This window comes from Balaenoptera borealis (assembly GCF_965194805.1).
Source record: "Balaenoptera borealis genome assembly, chromosome: 21".
Classification (NCBI taxonomy): domain Eukaryota; kingdom Metazoa; phylum Chordata; class Mammalia; order Artiodactyla; family Balaenopteridae; genus Balaenoptera; species Balaenoptera borealis.
This window is the reverse complement of record NC_138880.1, coordinates 4581772-4594831: the sequence shown is the minus strand read 5'-3', so window position 1 is coordinate 4594831 and position 13060 is coordinate 4581772. Positions and strand designations below refer to the sequence as shown.

The 13060-nt window shown below is 45.9% G+C and overlaps 1 protein-coding gene across 6 annotated transcripts in view; it reads left to right on the top strand.

The window, feature by feature from the left end:
* The first annotated feature begins 9622 nt into the window (after nucleotides 1-9622).
* The window catches only part of GPAT4 (glycerol-3-phosphate acyltransferase 4), a 31164-nt gene continuing 27726 nt past the window's right edge, over nucleotides 9623-13060 (top strand). For 2 of the 6 annotated variants that reach the window (XM_082374782.1, XM_082374780.1), the window contains exon 1: nucleotides 9647-9810. The gene's annotated coding sequence lies outside the window, so the exon portion shown is untranslated. Of the gene's footprint in view, nucleotides 9815-11980; nucleotides 12000-13060 lie in introns of those variants that run through there. The other 4 variants (XM_082374778.1, XM_082374779.1, XM_082374783.1 and 1 more) reach the window with 3 other exon arrangements.

Below are 13060 nucleotides of genomic sequence, written 5' to 3'. Positions count from 1 at the left end.
CACCCAATGACCCCCAGTCTCTTTGGATCACACATGTATCGAGTAGTACGTCAACAAAGAATCCAAAATGGAGAGAGAAGGCAGTAACAGAAGTGTGATTGGGAGGAAACCATGGTGGAGAAAAGTGGCCAGAAAGTGGGTAGCTTGTAGTAGCATAAGGAAAAGCAGCAAGGCTGACTCCATCACAGAAGCAGAGGAGAGAGAGTGCCGTGGGAACCCTGGGGAAACTTCTCACTCCTGGAAGCCTGTCTTTCACAGCTGAAAGGGGTTCAGTCTCATCACCGTCCTTCCTCTCCCTATCACAGGTGACCCTAAGTCTGCCTGGCCAGGGACGGAGTGCCAACGCCTGCGCAGAGTGTCTGAGTCACGCTTCTTGTCACCTCCTTTTCATTTCCCCAACCAAGTGTTTAAGACATGAAAGGCCTAATTGGCTGCGTCCCGGGGGCCGGTGCCTCAGTGCGGCTGGCCCTCGGGGGGTCAGGAGCATATAAATAGTTCCTGCTGGGGAACCTGGTCTCAGACAAAAGGAGAGACATCTCTGCCACCGCTGCTGCCCAGACCCGAGTGGGGTAAGCGCTCCTGCGTCCAGGAATTGGGAGCTCCCTGGGCGCGCAACGCTCTGCCACTTCCCGCCTGCGCTTCTTTGTATCCAGTTTCATCCGACACGGGTGGGCCGGCGACTCAGGGCAGGAGAAGTGCAGTGATGGGGCGAGGGGAAGGGGGTAGGCGGGCTGCAGTTGAGAATGGCTGGCCCTTCTGCCCGGTCATCAGAAGGCCCTTCCTTCTTTTTTTCAAAGGTCCCGGTGCTGCCCGGTCACCCGCGCGCCGCCCCATGCACCGGTGCCTCCGCCGCAGCGCATCCCCGCAGCAGCGCCCCACGGACCGTCCCAGAGGAGCTGCGTCCCCGGCCATCCTTCCGCTCCCGCCTGGCATCACCTCCTGAAGCCCGGAGACCCAGAAAGCGGGTGGGGTTCGCAGACACCAAGGGGCCCTCGCTGACGTCGGTGCACAGATTTGAAGATGCTGTGGGCGGAGACTCAGAGGAGGACTCCTGCCGCGGGTCCAGCTGAGCGCGTCCTGCACAGCCTAGGCTCGCCAGAGCCAAGCCTGTAGGCTCCGGGCTGCCCCGCCACAGGCAGGACCCCGGGATCTCGGGAGGCGTCTGCAGACCCCTCGGGCGCCGGGAGCAGTGCGCGGGGCCGGCGGCCTCCTGCGAGGCGCGGTGCGGGCGCGCGGGCTGGGATTTCCAGAAGGTGTTGCAGGTGCGCATCGCCTTGGATGCCTGGGGTCTGTCCTTGAAGCGCCGCGTGTCACACGCCCGGTCCTGGCGGAACGGACAACACGTCGGCGCGGTGTTGCCGCGAGGTCCCCCGAGGCGGGGGGCACCATCCAGTCCTGCTTCTCTTTAGAGTGTGTTCAGAGCTTTCGAGGGACGATGGTCAAGGTCAAAATTATTGCTTGGCGCCTAGTTCACAGTCCTGCTCATCGGAATGAAAGTGAATTCGGCGAGGGCCCACAGACGGGAGCCCTCGGGGGTACTTTTTATGCGCAAAGCTTCAATCTCTTGCCCAGGACGTGCGCCTTTCCTCTCTCCCCTGGAGCCCATCTCAGACCCTTCCAGCTCCTGCATCACAGTGGGCAGACAGGAATGACGCAACTCCTAATCCTCCAATAAGCCTTGAATGCCTTGCATTCTTATCCCACAAGGTCAGGAAGTAGACCAAAGAGATGAGATTTCCTTTAGGAAGATGCCGCCAATGGCGCCCTTCATCCTCTGCAGGAAAACATTTGGAGTGTGGAAACAGAAGAAATGTAAACAAAGCTTTTCTATATAATTTGTTCAAAGGCCTGGCAGAGAGTGTCTGTAAGGACGGTGGGGGAGGGTAGGAGGGGTGAGGGAGGGGTTCTTTACATTGAAGGCAGGAGAATGCAGCGCAGAAATAGACTCTTTTACTTCCCTCCCCGTTTGGAAAGGCCTCGTTTTCTGGTAACTCGAAATCGTCTTGCTTCTTCAACTTTGGCCAAGAGAAATATTTGTTAAAGCATTTTCAAGTTGTAAACACTTGACCTTTCCCCTCTTCAGCAGATAAGAGGCAGGGACAAGTCTGTCCACCTTAAAGTAGGTAGACTTTAAAAAATTAATGGTTTAGTACCGTTTCTTTCAAGCCATAATTTACTGAGGCCCAGAAGGCTGACCTTTGCTCCCATGGCCACCCACACTTTCCCTGTTGTATTTACTACCCCGTATTGAAACTACTGACTGAACTGTGCCTCCGTAAGGTAAGGAATGTTGCCCACCATCCAGCTCTACAAGAATCAAGTCGTTAGCCAATGCAGTCGCTGGCCTACAACACACTCTGGAAGGAATTCAGGGCGAAGATCAGGATGGGGCACTTTGTGCTCTGCGAAAACAGGCCAAATGAGCCCTTAGATAGTTAGAAATATTGCAGGAGAAATTTTTTATGAACGTGGATTCGTGCATCTTCCTCTCCTTGAAAAGCACTAAAATCATTAACTGAGAGACCTGCTCTTTGTAACTAGCCGCAACCCTTCTGCTGAGACGTACGCTTGAGTGCACATACGCTTTTGCCAAAATCACATGTATACGGATCTTATCTCTTCGGAGCAGGTGCCTCAGAGCTATCTGAGAGGCTGTCTCCCTGGCTATAGTCCTTAATAAGTTCCCCAATAAAGCTGAAACAGCTCTCACCTCATGGGGTTTTATTTCAGTCAACAACTCCCTCAGGTCTGGGAAGGCTGGGACAGGCCTGCCATGTACACTGCTGGCCCCCAGCCGGGCCACCGCTGAGACGCCCAGAACGTATGGGTTGGTATAATTAATACATGAGTATTTGTGCCAAGTATGCTTCTAGCTTCAGTTTACAATATTCTGAGATCTTTAGGCTTTGGAAGATTTTAATCTCTTTTCAGAGTTTGTTCATTCTCTCAGACTATTGTTCATGGATGACAAATTTTAAATAACCGTGCTTTTTAAAAAATCTTTATCTGTTCTGATCCTTGACTTGTTGGGCTACAATTGTTTGTGCCAGTGGCTGGCTGTATAAATGCAGTCACAGTGGTCGAGCAAGCAACATTCTCTTTATTTTTCTTCCTAAAGGGCCTGCCCTGGCCAGTTCACTCTGTAAAACAACCAGGTGGTTAACATCGTAAAGAGAGAGGCATCCAAACACACAGGCTTCCAGGGACAGTGTGAACACAGCTGCAACTTCCTCATCTGAAAAGGGATGCTATAGTGACCGCCCCCGTTTCCTCCCCATCCCTATATCCTGCCTCTAGTCCTGACTCCATTAAGGGATGATCGGGAATAGGGTAGGTGGTCCCCACAGGGTATGTTGTCAGGATTGGGGAACGAACGCTCTCTGAAATTAAAGCTGGTAAGACTTGTCCATGAAAAAGTTAATCAACAGTCAATCTAAGAAAGAAATGGAAAATTTTATTCATGCCAACCTGAGGATTATAACCCAGGAGACAGTCTTTTAGAAGGCTCTGAGGACTCTTTCGAAGAGGTAAAGGGGGAAGCCAGTATATGTGTGACTTTGGCAAATGGTTTGTGCAATCAAGCAATCATCTTGGTAGAAGGTTACTGCTATTCACGATGAACTGATATCTTAGTTAATGGTTTTAGTGCTTTTCTAAGTATGGGAAGATGCAAGAAACTGGATTCATAAAATTTTCTCCTGAAAATATCTAACTGCCTCAGGGCCAGTTTGGCCAGTTTTCCCAGAGCACAAAGTGCCTCATACTGATCTTCCCCCAGAATTCCTTTCAGGGTGTCCTGTAGGTCAGCGACTGCAGTGGCTAATGACCTGATTCTTGTAGAACTGGATGGTGGGCAACATTCTTTATCTTACAATCCCCTCCCTTGCGGTCTTAATTTCGACCAAGGTTTGGGAAGCATTTCATGACCAGTTTGTCTCACGTCGCTAGGAATGCTCATTCCCAGGTCAGGCGAGGATTTTCTTGATAGGCCTCTCAATGTGCTATTACTGCATTTGGTCCTGTTAATAGTAGCTCAAAGCCTCTGGATCGCCAGTCTTACTGGTCTCTTATGGTCCAGGAAATGGTTCCCTCTTCTTGCTTCTTCCCTTATCTAAAGTTACAATATATTACAGTCATTGATCTTATAGAACTATCTAGTTCATCAATCATTTCAAGTCACCTAATAATCATTAACTTTGAGACTCAGTCACACATTTGCAAGAAACAATAATCTTGTAAAATCGGCAGAATACAAGTATCAATAATATAGCTAGTAGCATTAATAAGGTCATAAGTAAGTATTTAAGCTAAGAACTTCCATTAGGTGTGGCCCAGTGTCTCCCCAGGTCATCTGACCAGTCTGTTCTACACCAATCACTATCTTTAAGGGAAACAATCTATTGGCATTGTACAGAAAGCTCACCAAAGGTGTCGGCACATACAAGGTGAGTGGTGGGTCATTATGACCCCTTACAAGATTGAGGAAGGAATGTTATCTTCTAAGGAGCTACATGGCTGGCGCCAGAAGAAGAAAAATGAATCTATATGGCAAGCATTTCTGCCATTGGAGAGGTCTGGTTAACTCATAATACAGATGCACAGTGTACACTGGAGGGGAGAGAAGAGGCCTCAAATGACAGATTTTATGTTTAAATTTTGTGGGGTTTTTTTGTTTATATTTATTTTATATTTTATGTTTAATATTTTGTTTATTTTCTATTTTATGTTTTATTTTTGTTTAGTTTTATTTTATTTCAATTTTATGTCTTGCCTTAAAATGTGAATTTTTATTTCATCAGTGTCAACAGAAAAAGTAAGTAGCCAGCTATAAAGGTGACTTACCCCTAGAAATGTGTTGTAATATATTTGTAATGAAATTAAGGTTTCTAAAATCTCATCGATGAGCCTTTGAAAAAATACAACTCATGTCAGAACTCACCACTGGGGAGGGGAAGTCTGGAAGACCACGTGGGTCTGGTCTCACAATTACGGGGACCTGGAATCTAGGCTTTTGATATTATCTCCAATGACGTTATGCATGCCACCACAGCCACAGCTAACAGGATTGAAAAAAGATGCTACTCACCATCATCTGTGAATTTCGCAAGCCTGTAGTGCACTTTGAATTAATATTTGGTATTTTATAAAGCCTTATCTTGTAAATTGCACAACTGTGCTTATTGCCCCCTTTTCTGTTAGAATTGTTGATTTTGGAAATACGCACATGTACTATATGTCACAATAATAATCCTGTAATTCTTTTTTTATAGTGACAATCTCAAAAAAAATGAAAGTGGCTCAGGACCCTCTTGACCTCTGAAGACTCCAGACTAAGATAAACTGGTCTAATTTATAACACCCTTTCTTACCTGGGTAATATTTCCATTCAGTGAGCTCTGATCTTTTTGCTGTTAAGAACCCCTTTTACGATTTTTCCCACACACAATGTGTGCTGTCTACCAAATTTCATGCATTCAGTACTAGTTCATTTCATGATTTCATTAACTGCGTAAATAATTTGTCAAGTTTCTGATGGTTACATTGAGTAGTTTTTACTCATTCAACAAACATTGATTGAGCAAGTGCTATGTGCCAGATACTAACTACTAGGGATGGAAAGATGAATTTAAAAAATTCACAATCCAGTGAGGGAAGCCAGCCATATAAATAGATAATAAAAATGAATAGGGAATTCCCTGGCCGTCCAGTGGTTAGAACTCCGTGATTTCACTGCCAAGGGAGGGAAGGCGTGTGTTCAATCCCTGGTCAAGGAACTAGGAGTGTTAGGGACACGAGGGAGAAATCAGAGACCACTTCCTGTTGGAGTTGACCGCTATCATGAGTCCCTACAAGCTGAGCAGATGTTTGCCAGAAATTGCATTTTAGTTAGCTTAAGTGGCCTTATTTACATATGTAATTTCCACTAGACTTTTTCAATTAAAGCAACTGAAGCTCCCCTTTTCTTTTCTTGAGACTCTCTGGAAGGCAGCCATTGTCTTAATGGAGGTGATAATGGCTGATGGGTGTGAATTTTAGAAAATGGAGAGCCTGGCGAAGAGGAGTAGTTTCCCATATTCATCCAAGAGGATGCTTTGCTCAACCAAGGTTTTTTCAGCTACGTGGCAGGTAGAATGCTGTACAAGTAGAATTTCCGGGGTGTATCAAATTGCCAGACCCTTTACAGTCACACATTTCCTTTTTTGAATGTTATAGTCAACAACAACCTATTGGTATTGATTTGGTTTCCCAAGTAGATCTCCTACCGCTAAGGGTATGAACTGACCTATGGATTCTATTATCCCAGTTATATTATTCTATTATTCTAGTTAATTAAGCATTTTCAATTATCCACCTAAATTAATAAGTAAGCCTTATCTTGTTATCAGTGTCTCCTGTTGGTTTGATTACTACAGATCAATCCCCAGAGCCAGATCATCCTGCTGTGAATTGGCAAAATTGAGTCTGTGTATTTTCAAACTGAGGACCACAGTGTGGATACAAACTGAAAAACTTGGCTTCATTTTGCTCTTAACTGCAAAGTCCTACTTAAGACCGAGTGTTCCTGTATTAATCTGATCCAACATGTATATCATCCATATTCTGATGATTCTTAAATTTATATTACTAGCCTGGATCTCTCCTCCCAACTCCAGACTCATATATCAAAGAATAGCATCTCAAATGGTAGTTCCCCCAAAGTTAAAAAGAGAACTACCACACAATTCAGCAATCCCATTTTGGGGTATATAACCAAATGAACTGAAAGCAGGAACTCAGATATTTGTACATTCACGTCCCAGCAGCATTATTCACAGTAGCCAAAAGGTGGGAGCAACTCAAATGCCCACCAATGGATGACCAGGTAAAGAAAATGTGGTCTATACATACAATGGAATATTATTCAGCCTTAAAAAGGAAGGAAATTCTGGATGAAGCTGGAGGGCATTATGCTAATTGAAATAAGCCAGTCACAAAAAGACCAAAACTGTGTAATTTCACTTATATGAGATATGAGTACTCAAACTCATAGAAATTGAGAGTAGAATGGTGGTTGCCTGGAGCTGGGGAAAAAAGATTAGGGAGTATTTGTTTAATGGATACAGAGTTTCCTTTTTTCAAAATGATAAATTTCTAGAGATTGAGTGCACAATAACATGAATATACTGAACACTACCGAACTGTACACTTAGAAGTGCTTAGGATGGTCAATTGTATGTGTATTTCACCACAATGAAAACATATTTTAAAAAGAACCCAACTTTTGCTTAATTTGGCCTTTTCTCTAGGGGCTTGGAAATGAGCATTGCTGTTGCTGGTTGTGGATTCACCTCTCAATAAATGTCAAAGGCTTTGCACACATAAAGGTGACTTGGATGGGAGAGAAGTTATACAGCACACGAACGGGATTATTCTACTGGGGGAAGGAGTATCTTTTAAAAGGAGTATCTTCCCAGTTCATAGCACTGTGTGCCACACACACAGCAAACACAGTGATCGCAGAGGCGCATTTTGGGAAATGAGCTCAAGGTTAGGACGGCGTGGGAGGTTATTAAACTTCTCACTGAGCTCTTACACACTGTGATCCCCTACTCTTAATGGACTATCCTTCATCAGGTTTTTTAAATTACTTACGTAATTTTTGTAGTATGAGAGTATATTCATTCTAGAATGTGAAAATACCTTTAACAATAATCTAAAAGTCCAAATTCACCGTGACAAGGAGTTTACTGTTGGATATAAGCTGATCATGCTATAGGCAAGAGGCCTCCTCTGTAGGTAAGCCTACTTTGTGTCTAACTTTTCAAGCTACTTGCTCATTTTCTCTCTCCCACTTGTATTTCTCATGCCTAGAAATGACCATGACAGAGATGTGACCAGATCACTGACCTTTGCAAACAAAAGTTTGGAGCCTAAGGGAATTATATTAACCCGGTTCTTATTGGCTTCCTCTTCGGAGAGAAGTTTGATTGCCTTCCTGCACTCAAGAAGTTTAGAGATGATCTCAGGGAACGTGTACGTATTCTCTCGCGCATGTGTGTGCGTGCATGTGTGTGTGTGTGTATTGATATAAAACAACTGAGTCTACTATTTGGTTGGGCAAAGAATCAGTCAACACCATTTGTGTTCAGTTTCTAGTATGTGTAAAACATTTTTAAATTTCAAAATTATTATGTACAAAGAAATGTAGTGTATGGTAAGAATTGTGAGGAAATTTAAACATGAATATATATGAGCAAAGCAGGTGAATGGACGACTTCTACATTTTGACTGATTCTGGATCAAGAAAGGAGAGCAGATGTAAGAACCCAAAGAGCATTTATGACGGTGGTGGCCACTTTAAAGCCCTATGCCTCGCATTGATGATGTCCAGTTTCTCCTTTTATGGAACTTAATCTAGTTGAAGATTAGACATAGCCATGCATTGTTCGGCTTTGCGTCATTGGGACCAAAATTTGTTAAATGAATGGATAAATGATTGAGTTAATGAATATGGGATAAGTCCCACAGGTGTGGTAGCATTTAGCATGGGGATGAGCAGTCCAGTGTTTGAGAGCAGAGCCATCATTCTTATACGATGATTTTGAGGTCTAAGAATATGGACTTTACCCTCAAGCCTTACTATCAGATCATTTAGCATGGATTGGCAATCTGACAGCTGTGTGCAGAATAAACTAGGAGGGAGGGCTTGATCTTTTAAGAACAGGAAGGAAAAGGGCTAATTTCTTTTTTAAGGAGAACCAATTTTAGGACAGATGATACAGGCTTGGGTTAGGCGTTTGAAGTTTAAAGAGATGGTGAGCAATACACATGCAAACTCCAGCAGGCAGCAACTAGACTTTAGCAGAGAAGTAAGTTACAAGTTGAGGCAGACGTTGGAAAGTTGCAGCTGCGAGGGAACAGGGAGATGCCTACACCAACCCTTGAACTCCTTGGCTCCGCTAGTTGGCAAATGAGACTCGGATGATGATGGTGGTGGTGATGACAGCTAATATTTCTTGAGCGTGCCGGCCGCAAGCTAAGTTCTTTCCATACCGATCTGTATCTCACTGTATACGCACAACAGCCCCAAGATGACAAGGCCATTTGGTGACTCAAATCTCTTCTCGCTAATCAGGGCTGATTTCACTCTCTCCAGAACCTATAAGAGTGTTCTTTGCGGGAAGCAGCCAGCATTCGGGCCCTGGCGCAGCTCAGAAGCGTGGAGACCTCTCTTTAGGAAGTGCTCCCCTTATCACAGCAGGAGTCTCGGGGGCACGCGCCAGGCTAGCAGCAGGCGACCAGGGCCCGGCGCACACAGTACCAGTCTCTGCAGCAGGTGGCCCGGCCCAGGCAGCGGTCCTCGCCCGCCAGGTGGCAGCTTGGAGAGTCCCGGGCGCGCCCACTTGGGGCTCGTAACGCGGAGCCCCGCCTCCCCGCCTCCTCGGCCCTCAATTCGGCTCTCCGTCTGCCCGTCTCCCCGGCGCCCCGCCCTTCGGAGCCCCGCCTCCCCATCGCCCCTCCCCTCGGCGCCCCGCCTCCCCGCCTCCCCGGCCCAAGACTTGGCGCCCCGTCTGCTCATCTCCCGGCGCCCCGCCCCCATCTCCCCGCCCCTCGGGGCCCCGCCCAGCCCGACCGGGCGCGCGCCAGCGCGTGGGTACGGGGCGTGAGGTTAGATGACGGAAGGGTGGGGACTGGACGCGAGGGTCACGTCGAGGCGGCATAGACAAAGGGCGGGCGCGCGCACGTCCTTACGCACGCCTCTGCCGGCGGCGGCGGCGGCGAGGGCGGAACGGACGGTCCCCGGAGGGATTTGCCGCCTGGAGGCTCGAGGTAGGTGAGTACGGTCCGGCCGGCCCGTTCCCGAAGGTCACGGGCCTCTGGGGGAGCTGGGGTTTGGGCCGGCGCCCATGAGGGCTACGGTCGGGCGGCCCCGCTCCCTGCGCCCCCCACCGCCCCCGGCGTTGGGAGGCACCATTGACGCTGCCGGGGGGTTCCCGGCGCCGGAACGTGCCGCCCTCCCTGCGGTGGAGCGGGCCCGCCCGTCCCCGCGGCGCCCTCCGGCCCGCGCCCCCGCGTGTCCTGCCGAATCCCGGCCCCCGCGGCCTGCCCTCCGCGCGCTCGGGAGGGTGAGAGATCGCGGGGAAGCGCCTTCACCGTGACTGCTCAAGTTCTTTGGTGTCCCTGGGATGTACGTTTTCCGCTCCTGTTCTCCAGAGGATCCCCATTTTGCTTTCTTCAGGATTTCTTAACCTTCGATATCCCTTGCCTTTCCGTTTTGATTTCACGCCCTGCGAAGCATCCTCCTACCGGAGGGTCTTGTTTATTTCCTCACTCTCGGTGTCACAGAGGGCTTTAACTTTCACAGTTAAAAAAAAGTTAGGGAAAATATACCATATGAAACATACTGTAGTTCTGTGGAAGTAAGCTCCATGCTGTACTAGATATCAGTACCTCACCGCTCAAGGCCTCTGTGCCGCGGACCTTCTCGCTGATAAGTTTCTTGAGATCCGTTGAAGAATTTGCTTTCTGGTTCATTTTTCTTAATTTTGGCTGAAGTTTGAGTACCTCTGTTTAGTTTCATGTCTTGTAGATTCTATCTCAACCCAAGGGAAACGGTATGAAAAGCAATTATCCTTATGCCACAGATGGTAGAAAAGAGTCCTATTAATGCCAGTTCGGTATTATTTTCTCACTTTGACAGTGATGTTTTTTTCAGCCTTGTATTATGGAGAATTTCAGACATGGAAGAGTAGATAGAATAGTGAACCAGCATGTACCCATCATCCAGCCTCAAGAACTCACCTATGACTGAGCATGTCTAATCCACATCCCCCTTCCGTGCGCCCCCATGTCTCTGGGATAAATCCTTGATGTCAAAAGTAGCTTGAGAGTCAAAATAAAAATCTTACTTTACGACTTTATGGAGTAAAGTCATAACTTACTTTTATTGGGACATAGTCTATTACAAGTCCTTCAAGTCAGAAATGCACAATAGCATTGGAGAAGCACCAGAAAAGGGCATCTAAAATAATTAAGCGGCTGGAGGACAGGTTAAAACAGAAGAAGGTGTGGATGAGAACTTCCAGATCACCTTGTCTTTTTCATTTTTGATGAGCCGTTAAGGCCCAGAGAGGTTCAGTGACTTGTCCAGATCTACAGGGAATGAGAGGTCGAAGTGAGGCTGGAAAAGACATCTCCCAGCTCCGCATCTAGTCTTTCTCCCGTACCATGCTGCTTGCGTTTACGTTGTTTCCTTTGGGAAAGAGAAATGTGTGGGAGGGCTATGACTGAAAACTCTTCCGATGAAGGGCTTGGGTAGGCAAATAGGAACCTTTCCACCAAAATCTGGAATAATGAAACTAGGGAATAGGCCTTAAATTATTTCTTAAGCTAGATTTGGGACAAGTTGAGGAGTTCTCATCATAGCTTTTAGGAAACATGGGAAGATGCTGACCTTAAAAGTGGAATTCCAAACAGAATAAGCACAAGCTTTAAAAGATTTGGATGACATTTCATAGCTACTGAATGAAGAGTGACTAAGGGAAACTGGAATGATTTTTAGGGGGTGTACCCCTGAGGTTATGCTCTTGTGGCCGAGAGAACAGTAGCACCCTGCCATAAAAATATCCTTCCTTGCCGTGAGCAGGTAAGAATCCTGGGCTGGGTGCAATGGGTTAGGCTTTTTTTTTTTAAAAACAAAACCATGGTCTGCATTTCCTAGCACACTTTAGGCAATTAAGTTTCCGTATCTCAAGAAAGACAGCTAAATTCAGTACTTGGACCTCAATTTTTTTTACCCTTAAATGCTGCCCGAGGGATGCTGTGAACAAGGGAATCCTTGTGTGTAGACTTCTTGGAGTTTGCTTGTAAGTTCAGTTTATATGATGTGACATAATTGTTTATAAATTTACTTTCAGGATGGACTTTTCTTCTGTGAGTTTGTGACCTAAATACAGTAGTTGTCATGCACATCCAGTTCATGGAAATGCCGCTCAAATGAACAGCATCAGGGTGTCTTGGTAAATCCTCGCCCCTGAAGACATGAGGGGGTGGGGGAATTGTATGTTTTGGAGGAAGGGTTGGTGTGTGTTAGAGAATATTTGGTCCTGGTTAAGCTTGAGCTGTACTGCAGAATTGTTTCTTCACGTAAAACAACCTCCCTCATCATGGCATGTCATTTACTTCTTACTGTATCATTACACTCACGGGGAGGACCTGAACAAATGTCATCAGTTTCCTGTATAATAATGCTTACTCTATAGCATGATGAATGCTTTTTAAGAGCACAGAATTTTAGAGTTAGAAGGAGTGTTGTAAGTGCTTGGAGTTTTTCGTAAGTCCTTAAAGGTACTCTCTCCTTTAAAACACATTGATACGTGCACACGCCACCCAGCCATACAGGCTGGTTTGCTCTCTCTGGGAGCTCTTTTTATTTTGTCTTCATAATAGTTGTTAGTGTGTTTGCCTTCTATTAAACTGTTAGCTCAAGATCTGCAATTCTAGAATGATGCTCTGTAAAAATTAGGCACATGATACGCTTTTGTTGACTTTTTGAATTAAAAAAACAGAAACCAAAAAGCTGGTGAGGAAACTTAAATCCACAGAAGGTGAATGACTTATTGAAGGTCACACAGAGCAGAGAGTAACAGAGCTGGGCCTCCAACCTCAGACGACTCCTGAGTCCAGTTCTCAGCCCCTTCCTTTGCACTGTTCTCTTCACACTTCAGAGGAGGAGGGCGGGGAAGATATTATATGTATGTATTTTTTCCCTTACCAGTTGGAGATACAGTATCTCCAGGGTCTGCCTTAAAAGTGTGCGGTCAGTGCTATCCAATAGAAACATAACACAAACCACATGTACAGTTTTTTAAATTTTATAGTAGCCACTTTAAAAAAAGTAAAAAGAAACAGGTGAAGTTTAATAATACATTTTATTTGACCCAGATTATCTAGAATATCACTTCAACGTGTAATCAGTGTACAAATTATTAACGAGATCTTTTACATTCATTTTTTTCACCCTAAATCACTGAAATTCCAGTGTCTGTTTTACATTTACAACACGTTTCAGTTTAGACTG